This window comes from Piliocolobus tephrosceles, chromosome 10 (genome assembly GCF_002776525.5).
Source record: "Piliocolobus tephrosceles isolate RC106 chromosome 10, ASM277652v3, whole genome shotgun sequence".
NCBI lineage: Eukaryota > Metazoa > Chordata > Mammalia > Primates > Cercopithecidae > Piliocolobus > Piliocolobus tephrosceles.
Genome location: NC_045443.1, coordinates 31,077,810 through 31,090,046, shown reverse-complemented (window position 1 = coordinate 31,090,046; position 12,237 = coordinate 31,077,810).

Here is a 12,237-nt window from a genome sequence, read left to right as displayed (position 1 = left end):
GCCAGACTGGTCCTGAACTCCTCAGCTCAAGTGATCTGTGCGCCTTTGCCTCCCAAAGTGTCAGGATCACAGGCGTGAGCCAGCGCACCTGGCTGGAAGTAGCTTTTAAAGGGCTTCCAGAGCATCTCATTTTGATGATATAAATGTTTAGGGAGGGTGAGGAGGAGAGCTGGGCAGGGTAGGAGGAACTTTATGTATCACTGAAGTAGCATGACATAATTTAAAGGGGGTTGGTAATTTGACCTCAGCTTAAAATATGAACCACTCTCAGGAACTAGTTTCTGAAACTTCACAATCAGGCCTTCGTTCCATATTGTCCCTTACACATCTCTCTGGTGAGGCTTCGAGAATTATTCTCATCACTGAAGGGACTTAGAACGGCACCTGGGAAGAGAAGAATAAGAGACAAAAATCTCACCTACTCAACTTGCTTTCCTTGTGTAACTTTGGATGTGCTTTATCTTCAGAGAGGCCTTATTTGAAGCCACCTGCCTGGTTTCACATCCCAGCTCTGTTGCTCGCCAGCTGGGGAACTTGGGGCCGGTTAATTAGCCTCTTTGTACTTGGATTTCCCCATCTGTAAAATTAAGGCAAATAATGGTTGCTACTTCATGCAGTTGTTAGGAGGAGTAAATGAGTTAATGCATGTAGATGCTTAGAACAGTTCCTGGCACATAGTAAGTGCTCAATAAATACTTTCTATCATTCTTATCAGCTTTCACGATGGTGGCACCTGTTGCTCTGAAAGAAGTTGCCGTCTAGCCCCAGCCAGCTGCAGAAGAGCCCACAGCCGAGGCTGCCAGAGGAGGCAAACATTTCTAAGTTTTCCATTTCTCAAGTGCAAATACTTCGAAAGGCTCTTCAGCCCTTTCTTAAGCAACCTTCGCAGCTTATTGTAAGCCCTGCATTTAAGGGAATTGCTGGTATTTCAGAGGCAATTTTTGCTTTTTTTTTTTTTTTAAAGGTGACCGTGAACTGAGAGTGGCTAAGGAAAATGCTTCTGGCAGGACAGTGCCAGCCTTGGTTCTAGTCATTCCTTGAGCAGATAATGGTCCACATAAGTGATAGCATGGGCTAGGACTCCAAGCTGGTCCACCCGATGGCTGCTGATGCCAGTGAACAGAAAGTCTTAAAATGGGTGCTGCAGTTGGCATCCTGTGGCAATCTTCCCCCATCCTGTGCCTTCAAGGCTGCCATGTGTGTAGGTGGAAATTATTTTAATTGCCAACCTTAACTCTAGCCACCCTGCACCTATTCACTGACTGCTAACTGCCCCTCTCTCCTGCTCCCCTGCCCTGCTTTCCCTGCCCCTGCCTGAGATGCTCTGCCATTTCTCTTTCAGGACATGGCTGGAGCAGATCCAGCAAGGCAGAGTCTCCAGTGCCTTTTGTCTTCTCTGGAGGAAGCGAAGCGTGGGTGGGGCTGGGCTTGTTGCTTCAAGAGGAAAAGGATGAGGGTGTGCTGGGTAACAGGTGTGCAGAAATGGTGAAGTGGCATTTAAACGATGGAGTATTTAAAGGGTAAGGGGTGGGTAGAAAATGTACCAAGATATTTTGAGGGCTAAATTTGTTCTGGAAGTTAAATGCATAGAATGTGATGAATCAGAACAACAAGAGTCACTTAAGATTTTTAAAGCTGTTGGGTTGCCCAGGTGATTCACAGGTGTTTTGTGGATGGTTGGTTATTAGCAGTAAACATTCACATAGCAGTACACCTCCTCACATTTCATTCATAAACCCCTGGAATGTTAGTGATGGCCAGGAAACCAAGACCCAGATTTGCTCAAGGCCACAAAATTAGTTTGTAGCTGAACCAACGGGAGAGCCCAGGTCTCCTGGCTTTGTGCTGCTACCTGCCAGGGGCTCACTTAACTTGCCTTGTAACACCTGGTGACGAAGTCAGAAACTGGCCACAATGTTCAGCTGGAGGAACAGAGAGGCAGGAAGGGGAGTGATCCACACTGACCAAGCAAGAGGCTGTATTTGACCTTTCCATTCTAGACGTCCTTTCTGAGCCCTTAACCCCGGAAACATCACATTTTCTTTTACCTGTTTATCTACTAGGGTTGTCTCTCTTAGAGCTCTTAGCTGTCCAAGCAACTTGACTTTTCCCCTTTGCCCCCTCCCTACCCACCTTGTATCTAATCAATCACCGAGACCTTGAATTCCACCTGTTTAGTATTTGACTCACTCACTTTCTCCATCTGTCCTATGACCCCCGTCTACCACAAGCCTATTAATAAGCCTCTTCACATCCACTCTTTATTCCCCCCTATCCATTCTCCCACTTCCTAAAACCTAATCAGGTCACTCTCTTGCTGAAAATCCTTCCAAGCTCCCAGCGGCCTCTGGTTAAATGAAGCCCCCTCACCTTAGCACAAGGCTCCTGCCCCTCTCTCGACTTGTCCATTGCTCGGCCTCAAACAGCTCCGCAGTCAGAAGGATGCTCAGTTCCCTGACCTCATCATGCGGTGGATACTTTGGTGATGGGGCCAGAGGGAGCCAGAGAAAGATTACAGGAATGGGAAGAGACGGGGAAAGGCTGAGCCTGGCTGTACCGAACCGTCTGCCAGCATGGAAACACCTGCTTTGAATGGGATATTCTCAACCTAGAGGGCACTGTCTTCAGATTCAGAGGTGAGCGGCACCTATCCAAGCAAGGCTGCAAACGAAGCTCTCTCTCTTTCCACATAGCTTGTCCTGATTTGATGAGCAAAGCACAGCGACCCATAAGAGGCATGACATTTCTTAGTGGCTGTATGACACTGAGCTAGTCACTTAATGTAATGAAGCTGTGGGCCTCAGTCTCCTCATCTGTAAAATGGGGATAACAGTTGACCTACTGTGTGGCTGTCTTTTTGTTTGTTTTGACTGCACAGCCTATGAACCCCCTTTGGTGTTGGTGATCCACTACTATGTGAGCTTCCGTGGCAGGAACTATCTCCCACTGGGAAGCTGAAAAAGCCAGATGCTGTGACTGACTCCTGGCAGAGAGGCAGTGAGGTGCTCATGCCTAGGGCTTCATGTCTTATGAATAATGCAAAGATGCAGGCCCAGTTGAGAGTGATTCCAGTAGAGGTGGTGGGGTGGGGGGTTGCACTGACAGTGACAGTGGTGGTGGTCACTGTGCTGTCCAGATCCCTTCCCACGGCATGACCTTGCTTGATTTCTTCCATGCCTTCTTGTCAGGTCTGGGAGCAGCTGGATTTCCTCCAGTGCATTCCATTTATGCTCATAAGGGGATGAGAGTCAGTTTCTGTGGATGGGACCACGAGTCCCAGCTCACCTGCTTGGTCCTCAGCTACTTCACAGGGTGCTTAGGATGGGCTTGCTCCAGTGCTGTTGGAGTGCAGTTCAGTAGGGAGTGGGGACGCCCCGGGGCTGGGAGTGTAGCATCTACTGCACACACTTATTAATAAAGCTGAAATAATAATGCTCAAAATGACTGATTCAAAATTATATTGAATAGCAGTTATTCCATTGTGAGGATGAGATATTGTGACTATGTTTTGGAAAGGACGGGGAAAATGGAAGACATTCTCCTTATCTTACCAACAGAGAGCCTTTCCACTCCTCCTCCATGTCTTAAGTTTAGCTTAAAAATATATATTTAAAAACAAATGGGGAAAGGCACACGTCCATCTCCATAGACTGTCAGCACCTAGGAGCAGACATTTCTTTCTGCACTGAGTCTGTCAGGTCTCGAGGCTGGCTTTGGCAGGCTCCCTGGTCAGGAAGGACAGAAAGACACTTCTGCTAGTCATGGCCCAGGCTTCCCTCTAGGAGTGGACACCTTCCAAGCTGAGTTTGGGCCTCACTTGGCTGCAGCAGCAGCGGCAGCAGCAGATTAACGTGATCTCCAGCCCTCTCTGCCCTGCTAGGGAGGATCCATGAGCTCACCTCTGTTTGCTTAGATCCCTGGTCCTCAGGAAGCAGGCGCCAGGGCCCGCAGGAGGCCAGCCTCCCGCTGATTTGTCACATTAACTGGTCTGGGCTGGATATAAAAGATATGGAGTTTTCCTACCCCACTGCCCAGATTCTGTTGTTTTGGCCTCTTTGGAAAACATTGAGGCACAAGAGCCTGAAATGTGCCCCTGGGGACAAAAAGGACTTGCGTTTGCGCTTTCATCCTGGCTCCCCTCCGGCTTAACTGCTATCTCTGGGAAAGAGGCACCTTGAAGACACAGTTATTTAATTACAGCGTTTTTTTGTTTGTTTTCTTTTAATGTTTCAAAGAGCAGATTTTCAGGCTGACTTATATGAAAGCAGAATCATTAACCTCATGAATAACTCAGTGCAATGACCAAGGAGATGGAGGTCAAGGCGGCTGCTGAGGTGGGGCTGCAAGGTCGCTGTGTGCCTCTGCAGGGAAACAAACACACAGCCATACTGCCGGCCTGCCATGGGGGTGGGCGCCAGCTCAGGGCTGCATGACCTCCCTCCTCAGTGCTTTTCCCAGGGCAGCCCACACGAAGCCCAGTTGCTGGGGGCCGTGAGTGGGTTGGGGCTGTGGGGAGAGGACTCTGATCTGGGGCTTTGGAAGGGGCGCACAGTCACCCAGAGGTACGGAGCAGCCCAGCAGCCCACATTTCCTTCAGCTCTTTGTGTTTGGACGAACGGAGGCAGGATGGCACACTTCCGGGTTCTTCTTCACCAACTCTTCCTGCGCGCGCGAAAATGCAGCCAGCGCCCGGGAAGGTGCAGATCAACTGGGCATGTGCCAGGTGACGTCAATCCGAAGAGACCAAGATTTACCTGGTCGCACCTGTGGAACGCCCCCCGACACGCCCGTGTCCCGCCTATGGCCCTCCCACTTCTAGAAAAGCGGCTCATGGCCAGTGAGCCACGCGGCCTTCTCACAGCCCCACTCCTGTCGGGATGTTGAGACTGTGGGAACTCCGTCCGAGAGCCCCACGGGGGGACTCTGCCGGCCTCCTTCGCCGGAGGCCGACAGACTTCTCCCCCACACCTTAGGTTACCAAAAATAAACTTGCAGTTTTGCTGTTACCCTTGCCTACTTGCTGGTTCTTTTGTGCCCGCTGGGCTGGTCTTAGAAAAAACAAATCAGTTGGTGCCGAAACCCGGGAGGAGACCCCTCCTCAGGCCTCTAGGGATTGAGGAACCTCCTCCTGCTTCCACACCACAGACGGATCAGGACCCGAGACCCGCTTCCCTCACTCTCATGACCTCTCTGGGGTAAGTGCCCTTGTCTCCTCTTTACCTCCCTCGGCCAGAAATCCTGTGCAGGTCCAAGGTCCATTTTGAGCCACCAAGTGGCTCGGGAGACCCGTTCAGGACGGAGACGTCCGCCTGAAGGTAATCTCCACTTTGGCTCCATGAGCCTCCAGTCTGTCTCTGCTGGTTCCAAAGGACGCTTTGAAGCCAGGCAGAGATCCACTTCCATTTCCATTGTGTCCATTGTGTAAGTAAAGAGGAAACAAACGGGAAACCCCCAGTCCAAATTTCCAAAGAGCACCGGCCTCTCTGGGGTAAGTGCCCTTGTCTCCTCTTTACCTCCCTCGGCCAGAAATCCTGCGCAGGTCCGAGGCCCACTTTTGAGCCACCATGTGGCTCGGGAGACCCGTTCAGAACGGAGACGTCCACCTGAAGGTAATCTCCACTTTGGCTCCATGAGCCTCCAGTCTGTCTCTGCTGGTTCCAAAGGACGCTTTGAAGCCAGGCAGAGATCCACTTCCATTTCCATTGTGTCCATTGTGTAAGTAAAGAGGAAACAAATGGGAAACCCCCCCAGTCCAAATTTCCAAAGAGCACCCACTTAGGGTGCCTCCTAGCCAATTTAAAAACCTTACAGCTCGAACAAGACCTTAGGAGGAAGCGCTTAATTTTCCTTTCCACTGTGGCATGATCGACCTCAGCAATTTCTGCCAGCGGCTAGGCAAGTGGTCCGAAATTAATTACATACAAGGCTTTTGGGCCTTAGGCTCTCGTCCCTGTACTCCTTCTCTCCCCGCTCTCCCCACCCCCTCCCTTCCTGCCCAGACTCCTCCTCCTCCCCACATCCAGACTCCTCCTTCCTCCTCCTTATCTACTAGTAATCCACTCAGTCCCATGCCTCCTTCAGGGCCCCCAACTGGCTGTCTTGAGTCCCCTATCTCTGCCCACACCCTCCTACAGTGTTAGCACCTTTGCGAGAGGTGGCTGGGGCGGAGGGGGTAGTCAGAGTACATGTCCCTTTTTCATTGGCCGATCTTTCCAAAATTGAGAAGCGTTTAGGTGATTTCTCAGCTAATCCTACCATATACATAAAGGAATTTAGATACCTTTGTCAGGCCTATGACTTAACTTGGCATGACCTCCAGGTTATCCTAACTTCTACCCTAAACTGACTGAGGTTCTAACCCAATATACCCGGTTAGATCTGGCCTCCCCAACAGGGGCCACCATTTTGGCGTCTTATTTCATTTCTCAATCAGCTCCTGACATTTGTAAAAAACTTCAAAAGGTAGAGGATGGTCCTCAGACACCAATACAAGACCTAGTTAAATTAGCCTTTAAGGTCTATAACTCCAGAGAGGAGACGGCAGGCTCGCCTTGAACAGAAGGCACAGCTCCTAGCAGCGGCTTTACAGCCCAGTCATAACCCCAGACCAGAGAGCACACACCCCACAGACTCCAAAGCTACAAAAGGAGCCTGCCTGCTATAAGTGCGGCAAGGCAGAACACTATGCCAACAGGTGTCCGCAAGGTCCCCGAGCCCCAATGCAGCCTTGCTATAAGTGCAAGGCATCAGGACATTAGGCCAGTGAATGTCCTAACCCTCGTCCACCACCAACCCCCCTGCCCTGCTTGCCAGCAGGGAGGAAACTGGAAGTATGATTGCCCCACCCTGAGAACAGGTGCTGCGCCTCCACGTGACCCCCTTTCCCAGGATCCTGGGAGCTCCTTCCAGCTCCTACATCTGGACGATGACAACTGAAGGTGCTGAGACTCGGGGACCCCCATCACCCTCGCCGAGCCGTGGGTAACTCTCCTGGTAGCAGGTAAGACAATTAACTTTTTAATCAACAGCAAGGCTACCTATTCTGTTTTGCCATCCTTCTCTGGACCTAGCCTTCCATCCAATATCTCTGTAGTAGGAGTAAGCGGAAGGCCATCCACTCCATGAAAAACTCCACTCCTTAATTGCTGCCTGGCTAACAACTACTTTGCACACTCATTCCTCATTCCCAACTAAAAAGGGCCCCTACTGAAAGCAATCAGTGGAAATCAGTTTGGCTTTCCCCCACTCGCCTCAAACTTACTACATTTTCTTAACTATCTCATACTCCCCAACCTTGCCAGGACCTTCCTTCTGGGTTTTGCCCATATTCCAACAAATGCTTCCATTCCTCATTCCTATACTAATACTGTGCCTTATTTTATTTTTCATCCGTGTGTCCAAATACCAACCATGGGCCCCGACCTTAACGACGCCCCTTAACAGCAGGAAGTAGCCAGACAGACCACAGCGCCCCTTTATCACTATTATCAATAAAAGGTTGGACTGTTTGGACAAACGGAGGCAAGATGGTGCACTTCCGGGTTCTTTATCACCAGCTTTTCCCACGCGCGCGAAAATGCAGCCGGCGCCCGGGAAGGTGCAGATCAACTGGGCATGCGCCAGGTGACGTCAATCCGAAGAGACCAAGATTTACCTGGTCGCACCTGTGGAATGCCCCCCGACACGCCCGTGCCCCGCCTATTGCCCTCCCACTCCTAGAAAAGCTGCTCTTGGCCAGTGAGCCACGCGGCCTTCTCACAGCCCCACTCCTGTCGGGATGTCGGGACTGTGGGAACTCCGTCCGAGAGCCCCACCGGGGGACTCTACTGGCCTCCTTTGCCGGAGGCCGACAGACTTCTCCCCCACACCTTAGGTTACCAAAAATAAATGTGCAGTTTTGCTCCTACCCTTGCCTGGTCGCTGGTTCTTTTGTGCCCGCTCGGCTGGTCTTAGAAAAACAAATCACTTTGGACCTCAGTTTCCTCACCTGTGAAATGATCCCCAAGCTCGTTTCTAAGTCTAGCTTTTCTTTGGTGCTTCTGTATTTCCCACAAACCTCTTAGGTGTCAGGTGGCTGGGCTATGGCTTTGGGGTCCCAGCCACTGCCATTCTCTCTTTTATCAACCATTTCAGCTGGCAAAAGCTGCGGCCACACACAGGCCACTGGATAAATGTCCCACTGTTTCAGGGAAAGTGCCTCTCTGGAACTGCAAGGGCTGATCTTGGTAATAAACAAGGAAAGCTGGGGTAGAGCTCCCTGGTTGTCTGAACTGGAAACTGGCCACTTGCTATTTCCTAAGACCAAACTGATGAGGGGCCCTGGGGACACTCAGACTGTGGATCCCAGACATCAGACCATCAAAGTTTTAAAGCAGTGAGAAGGGGAGATTTGATTGCTTAAAAAAAATCTGTACCAAAAACATTCCATTTTAACCAAATAAGTTTATTTGATTATACACAGAGTACTATTGAATTTAAAGGAAGTTAATATGAAAGTCATGTGTTTCCTTCTAAGCTAAAAGCTGGTGTTAGTACCAAATGAACAATGGCTGTGAAGGGGAGCAAAGCCATGGCAGATTTACCTATTTGGTAAATCTTTTTCTTTTTTTTCTTTTTCTTTTTCTTTTTTCTTTTCTTTCTTTCTTTTTTTTTTTTTTTTTTTTTTTTTTTTTTTTTTTTTTTTTTTTTTTTGTGGCAGGATCTCACTCTGTCAACCAGGCTGGAGTGCAGTGATGTGATCTTGGCTTACTGCAACATCTGCCTCCCAGGTTCATGCGATTCTACTGCCTCAGCCTCCCAAGTAGCTGTATTAGAGACGCCTGCCACCATGCCCAGCTAATTTTTGTATTTTTAGTAGAGACAGGGTTTCACCATGTTGGCCAGGCTGGTCTCGAATTCCTGACCTCAAGTGATCCACCTGCCTCAGCCTCCCAGAGTGCTGGGATTACAGGCATGAGCCACCAGGCCCAGCCTGGTAAATCTTTTTAAAAGTTCAACTTTTAAATCCATCCTCTCAAACCACTCTTTAAAAATCCCATTCTTGTCACCTTGAGAAAAAGCTAAAGAAAAAGCATTGCTTTTGCTACTCATTCAATACTATTTGAGTGAATCAGAGCCACGGGCTTGAAGGCCATGCCTGTGAAGGCCTATCTGCTCTATCACTTACCTTCTGGAAGCCTACACCCTGCTGTCCACTGTCCCAGCCGAGGTGTGATGAGTTGGTGCTGTCTCCCTCTACTTCTGCAGGCATCCCCTTTTATTCTGACCAGAAAGTCCTTCTTGTAGAGAGCAGAAATCTGACTCCCTATAACATCCCTGCAGAGTGCATGGAAAACAAATCTCTCAGAAATGACACCTTCATCTGTCCAGTTGTCCCCAAATTCACTCTCACCCTTCCTTCTCTCACCTTCACATCCAACTGGACACTGACCTGGGTAATGCTGCCTTATAGGAGCCCATAAACTCTGTCTGTCTCAGAGTCTCACTGCCATCGTCCTGTTGAGATTTCAGACTCCTACTAGGACATCCCAGTAGTCTTGTCACTGGTCCCTTTGCCTCCTCCCCCTGTCTGTCAAACTTCATGGTTGCCTGAGCAGAACTTTGACATAAGGTAGTAGAAAGAGCATGGGTTTTGGAACAAGACAGGGACCTGTGCCTAAATTTGGGCTTTGCTACTTAGCTGCATTACTTCAGCCAAGTTTGTATTTTCATGCCTTATTTCCAGATCTATAAAATGAAGATAATATTGATCAGGGTATTCTTATGGTGATTGAATAAGATAACATCTTTAAAAATGCGTAATAAGATGTCATAAGTAGCTATCCAATAAATATTAGGTCCTTTTCCCTTACCCTATTCTCTACCCCTTTTAAACTTGTCAAGTGACATAGTTTCAGGCCACTTAATTGCACTATTTGATATCATCTAAACCTTTTTAGTTTGACTCCAAGAACTAACCATAATATACTTGAGGCAGGGCTTGAGACCCACAGAGTAGAACATCCATCCATCCATCCATCCATCCATCCATCCATCCATCCATCCAACATTTCTGGAGCAATTGCTAAGGCCCAGGCACTATGATGGTTGCTGGAAACACAGAGGCAAAAGACAAGGAGTTTATAGCCTAGTGGCCTAGTAAGGGGCAATCTAATACAGCATCAGCAGGAGTAGAGATCAGTGAGCCCAGGGGGCCTCATGGAGCATAAGGGAAGAACTCTTAGCCAGAAGCTGGGGCAGTGCAGGGTGGGTGCCCTGAAGGTGGGGCTGTCCAACTCTGGAGAGATGAGATGAGTTAGCCAGAGAGACTTGTGACTTTAGAGATAAGGAGTGTCTGGATCCTTCAGGGCCTTATGTGACATGCTAGGGAATTTAGACTTGATTTTGAAGTCAATGGGTAACCTCAAACAGAGAGTGGCAGAGGTTTTTGTTTTAGAAATGCCCCTTTGTTTGCATTTCAGAGAATGGGTTGGGAGGAGGCAAGACAGACCAATTGGGAAGTGACATCAGTGGTTCTGCTTCACCAGGGTAAGCGCCTGATCTGAAGCGTGACAGTGGGCACAGAGAGAGAGCCCAGTAGCAGAGAGGGCACCAAGCTGGAGTCGCTAGCACTTGGGGACCACTTGAATGTGGGGCTTAAGGTAGAGCAGACTCAGAAAGACCTCCAGAAGGCAGAGGCCTCCAAATATGGGAGGCCAGTGATGTCATTCATCATCATGGGGAGCTTGGGAAGTCAGGGTCAAGGAGTCAGAGGGGGCAAGGCCAAGTTTTGGACTTGGGGACACTCCTATTCAGGATTAATGGAGGGAGGGGCCCGGGGAGGCTTAAAAACCACCAGAGAATGGCATCCCAGAGATCAAGGAAAGATGGAGCAGGAGGCAGAGGGATCACTTGAGCCCAGGAGTTCAAGACCAGCCTGTACAACAGAGAGAGATCCCATGTCTACAAAAAATAAAAATTTAGCCAGGTGTGACAGCGCATGCCTATAGTACTAGCTACTTGGGAGGCTGAGGCAGGAGGATCACTTGAGCCAGAGAGGCCAGGGCTGCAGTGACTTGTGATTGCACCACTGTCCTCCAGCTTGGGCAACAGAGTGAGACCTTGTCTCCAAAAAAGGAAAAACAGGAAAGAGAGAGATGGAGAGAGATGTACTGCAGTCAAACAAGATAAGGGCTGAAAAAATGTCAGCTAAATTATCAAAGTAGAAGGTCACTTCCAGAGACATTGGCCCAAACTATTTCCCTGGAGAGTCTGAGCCAAGGGTTGTAAAGTGAGTGGCAGATGAGTGAATGGTGAAGTTTACAGTCTGCTCTTTGAAGAAGCTTGTCTCTTTAGAGAAAGTGAGACATGGGTGGCATCAGGGGAGCTGGCTGAGGCTTGAGCATATTTACATACTTGGAAAGGAACCAAGAGAGATTGAAGGTTACCAGTAAGTAGGTTGCAGGCTGGCAGCAACAAGGAGGGGTGGAGAATGCTCTTGACAGGTAGTGAGGGCATTAAAAGAACAGGAATTTTTGCTTATAGACAGAGGAGTTTGGAACAAACTGCAGAGCTTCATGAGTGCTGAAGCTTCTTTCGCAGCCTGTGGGGCAAGTGCCCCCAGGTACCCTTAGAAGTGGTCGTAAGGGGACATGGGATCTTAAAGGTCTCAGAGAAGGCCCAAGTTGAAATGAAAGGCCCAGATTACAGGATGATTTGAGCAGAGGCTAGGCGTGGCCGAGTCGATGCTGGTGGCAGGGATAAGGCTAGGTCTCGCTCCCAGATGGGGCTCCTGGTTTTCATTCGGTTTCACTTTCTGTCTTGCAGGAAGCAAGTTTGACCTGCACTCCAGCCTGTGGAGATGAAGCCAGGACTGTGATTCTGCTATCCAGTATGTTGGGTGACTACAGGGTAAGATAGGCTCTCAAAGAACTTACCATCTTGTTTGTGCAAAATGAAAATACTTTGAAATAACTGTCTTGGGGAAAGACAAAAATAAGAACAGAATGTCAAGGAGATTACACACAAGGCATGTAACCCCAAGGTACAGCACCTGAGATTCCTGAGAGGGAGATCTGGTTGTCATAGACAGGAAGAGCTGGAAGGAGGAGATGGCTCAGGAGGCTGATGGGGCTGGAGAGCTGCAAGGGGAGAGGTGAGAAAGGCTCTCCTGGGTAATAGTCGCAGGACCCTGTGCCTGCCTGGCCTTCCATTCATCTTTATGGCTTGGTCATGTGATCCGGATTGTTCTGTAGCTGC